At 36.1% G+C, this 4,548-nt stretch overlaps 1 long non-coding RNA gene across 2 annotated transcripts; it reads right to left on the bottom strand.

Moving 5' to 3' along the window:
- Positions 1–308: 308 nt before the first annotated feature.
- Positions 309–3,034, bottom strand: LOC133696925 (uncharacterized). Of its 2 annotated transcripts, XR_009842763.1 has the most exons (5): positions 2,545–3,034; positions 1,735–2,270; positions 1,565–1,647; positions 957–1,029; positions 309–595 (listed from the first exon to the last, which is right to left on the bottom strand). It is a non-coding gene; the product is annotated as an uncharacterized LOC133696925 (long non-coding RNA). The 2 variants fall into 2 exon arrangements; XR_009842762.1 differs by lacking the exon at positions 2,545–3,034 and having other exon boundaries at positions 1,735–2,534.
- Between the last annotated feature and the right edge of the window lie 1,514 nt (positions 3,035–4,548).

The raw sequence follows: 4,548 nt of genomic DNA, 5'->3' as shown, positions 1-4,548 counted from the left end.
AAATCACAACCTTTTTATTTTGAAATTTCGAATTCGTCCATGCTGCTTCGATTATTTCTGCGTTTTCTTTTCTTTTCAATCAATTATTAGACATTTGCTTGGTATCAATTACGCTCTAATTGACATAAAAAAGATAGATTTTCCACCATTTTTAACTACTAGCTAAGAAAAAAATAATGATGATAGTAACTGAATATTTATTAGAATCTATCCATATATATTGAATTAACATGATGTTGTCTGCTTTGATGAGCGGATGCTATCCAACTCGCCGGCTTCAAGTCAATTGCTGTAATGCAAACGCAAGAAGAACAAGAAATTCATCTTATGAAGGTAAACATTGCAAATAACATCATTTGACTTGAATCTCACGCAAATTACAAAACTTCAGCTAAATATTAGGGTTTACTAATTTTGTTGTTTATTCTTTCAGATAACACAGCAGGCTCAATCCAAACCCTTGTTATAAATGAAGTCAACGCGCGAATTCAAGTGTCACTAGGCGTTCAACTAGATGATCATGAGTTTAAAAGAGTGATCTTGAGATATTGACCATCACTCAAACATTCTGCAGCCAAAGCACTTCACTGCACACCTAGAACACAGGATTGCCCAACGTTAAAAACAGAACACCCTAAATTGTCCAAAAACATAGGTAGCATCAAATATAAAGCAATCCAAATACAATACAAACTTCCATTTCATTTTCTCTAATTAAGCTCTGTAATGGCATTAGTTGCCTGGGCATGAGAGTTTATTAGTTCCAATTCCATGCATGGATTTAGTTAAAATATCTGTATACTCAGCTGTATAGCGGAACTAATTTGAATAGTACTTGGTACTTGCAGGAAGATTTATGACAATTAAGAAAAGATATGGGAGACGTTAAACCATTATACAGAATTGGTACGTCAGGAATGATGTCATCGACATCCATCACTCACAAAATCACTTACAATAACATGGTTCCTTTCAAGATTGATCATCATATAGCACAGGTTTCTTACGATGACTTGGAAATCACTTTACCTGGCATAATCGAATATGCAATATGTACATCAGATTACAATGGATAAATATATACAAGGAAGACAATTGCCACCAAAATGGAAAGAGAACAAAAGGTGAAGGATTTATGTTGAGTAGAAGAATTTAAGACAATATTGAAATGTTTATATAAACGGTTGTTTCGGTCAAAAAAGAAAGGATTCTAGTACCGATTAAAAGCCTACAGGGTAAAGCGGACAATCCACTTCATCATCTAGCTCCTACAATAGAACTACAATCAATGCTGCAAATTCTTTCTTTTCAGCCAGATCGATCAACACAAAATAATTCCCATTATTATATACGGCATGAGCAATTTCCTGAGTAGTGTATATTTCAGATTGCGTGAGCAGTACTTCCACAAGATATAATTAGACAGCCAATTGGTTTATCTTTTGCACATACATTAACTATTTACAGCAAAAACAAAAATCAAATGTCAATCTAATTAAGGTATCTCATTCCCATGGTATCTAAAATAATTATTTTGCTTTAGAAAGAAAAACATATATAGTACCTGGTAAAAACTCAGTTAATTAAACGCGTATGGGTGTATTATTATACACCAAGTAGCCTATCAAGCTAGGCACAAGCTATTATCTGAAAGAATAAACAACAAAATTAGTAAACCCTAACAAATAGCTTAAAATTAAACGGATATTTTCTTGAATATTTTATCACACACACCCCGAAATTTTGAGAAATCAGAAGATCTTCCCTGAACCTGAAAAAACAAAACATAGTTTCCAAGAATATGGTTAGAAGAACACACGGTAATTCCTTCTTTTAATGCTCAAATGTACACCTACAATATTGCTGATGAGAAACTGAAAGGCAAAATACGAAAATCCCGTCACCAAGCTAAAGATTTCCATGAAGAGGCAACGGAACAATCAAAACTCTAAAAATCTACATGTACAAAAGAGCAACAAAATGATTGTATGTGTGACTTGGTGTATTCAAGCACATCATATCCCGGGAATAATTAAAAGCTTTGTCAGTAATCTGAACACTTGCACATATTATACACAGCTGGGAATGATGATCAAGATCTAAAGAAAGGACGATAAGAGAAGAAACATATATAGAGAGAACAAAAGAACCTCCATGTATCCAAGAAATAAAAGAGGCCCACGATGTCTAACGATGTACAGGTTCATACCGAAGTACAGACATCCTTAATAAGATCAGATCAAGTGGTGGTGACAGCACCAAAAAATCACCTGAAAAAGTAAGTCAGATAAAAGCACTCAAAAGGAATCATCACAACAAATTCAAATCTCTTCAGTGAACACAGAGATTTACACCCTATTACCAAAACCCTGGTGCAAGTTCGGGTTAAACAACACAAAACCCTAATAGGTATCAAAGACTGAAAATAGCTACAACAAGTTAAGTAGTGAACCGAAACATAAGCTCCAAGAATGCTGTTTAATAATTTAACTGAGTAAAAAAAAAAGGTATATATTTCAATTTCAAAGTATTTAGTGAGTTTACCTTCATCTTTGGGAGCCGGTAAAGTTGGAGAAAAGGAGATAAATAAGCCATTTATTGCCGCTGCAGCATCATCAAGATTCCCAATTCAAAGGGCTATTGGATTGAAAAAAAGGGACCACCAAAAGCCACCATCATCACCACACACTAGCCCTAATAATGCTTGTGAATCTTGATGATGCTCCATAGGCAAACAGTGACTGGTTTCGTTAATTTCTTTTAGATCTTCGCAACCATCATCATCTCACTATCCCCATGCAAAAGAGAAGACAAAACAAATGGGAAAGACCAGAGTAGAGAGCTATTTGGCTAATTAGGACTTTTTCTCTCCTACCTTTATTTTTCTTTAACAAAGGTAACCCTAATCCAAACCCTAAATCTATCCAATGAGGGGAAAGTGAAGGGAAAAAAAGTATAACGAACGATAAATAAAAAAAGCTTTAAAAGTTTAAGCCCATGTCCAGGAGTGGGAAATAAGTTAGACCCACTTGGTACAAAAAGCTATTACTGGCGCCTGTTCTTAAGCACAAACCGACAAGTGCTAAAGAAAGATTCAAGAGAACACGGAGAACTATTTACTCAACAAAATAAAAAGCCTCAAGAAAAAGACTCAATGGGAAGACAAGGGAAGGAAAGGAGAAGATGGTTTGAGTGCTGAAACATTGAAGGGTGTTAGGGGTATAAATACTCTTAGTACTTAGTAGAGGCTCACTAGGGTTACCATGGGGAATGAATACTAGAGGTGCGATGATTATTTGGTTGGATTTGTAAGGCGGGTGGTGTGTGGGTGGGCTGTTGGTGTGCCCACAACAGTTATCCATCGTAATCCACGGTACCAAATATACCAAAATCTTTAAACCTCACTGACCAAGTCATTCTTTCTTTTATCAAAGGAACAATAGCCACTTTGAGAATGAGAAAATGAACTTCTGACCGCCAGTAATGGTAGATGTTGATAAAGGTTGCGTCTTCTACAAGCATTTTCAAGTGGGCGGCATGGGGGATGGAATTGACAAGGCCACGACCAGTCCTCGCATATCAAGTGACCCGGGAAGGTGGAGAAGGGGGTCTCCTAGGGTTTCAGGTTCCTTGTTTTGATCCCTCACTTGCTATTTTGGGCCCTTTTGAAGCTTTTCTCCGTGACTAAGTCTTGCAAAGTTTATGCCCACTTTTGTTTTTTGTTTTTTTTTTTTAAGTTTTATCTACAGTCTAAATATTTATCCAACAGGCCAAGAGTACTTAACTAGATACGTAAAGTAATACTTACTTGTTTCTCTAGTGCTCATTTTCATCGACATATATACCCTACATACCCCCCTCTTTCAGGCTCCACTTCATCATTGAGATTCAGTGTTTTCGTGGGTTATATAATTTAATTTGTACTCCCATTTTCATGTCTGTATATATATCTTCCATTTTTTTTATGAACACACACACACACACACACATATACTTACATGGTTTTTTAAGTTAAAAATATGGACGAGATACTTGTAAGTTCTGATCTTTCTGTGCATCTATCTATACACATGCATATGTAACTTAAGATTTGCTCCAGCCTCCAGCTGATATAATGTTCAAGTAGACGTGGAGTGATCACTGCCGTGTATATTGTGAGAGACAATTAATGGTATATGCTCCCGGTTCCTTTTCTCATGGTAATTATTTCTTGTTTGAAGGGCTTGTCCATACATTTCCTCTATGTGCATTCTAGCTTCAGGGATATGGGGTCATCGTTGAATTATTGAATTTCAGTAGGCCCCTCGAAGTACATTAATTAATTTACTTTCGCATTGATTTGCAGTCGACTGGAGTATCCTAGTCTTTCGTGAAATTATTCCCCTATCCACCGGCCTCTTTCTCACTGGAATTTTCATGTGAGGTTCGATTTTCTACTGATCAGGTGTTTCAATTTGAAAGGCCTATCCAAGATATTTCTGTTTCTATTTAATTACCACTGATTCAGAATTCTCAGTTTCCATTCACACGGTACGGTACGTGTTATCG

The sequence above is a fragment of the Populus nigra genome, chromosome 6, assembly GCF_951802175.1.
Source record: "Populus nigra chromosome 6, ddPopNigr1.1, whole genome shotgun sequence".
NCBI classification, from domain to species: Eukaryota; Viridiplantae; Streptophyta; class Magnoliopsida; order Malpighiales; family Salicaceae; genus Populus; species Populus nigra.
This window is presented reverse-complemented; position numbering and strand designations above follow the sequence as displayed.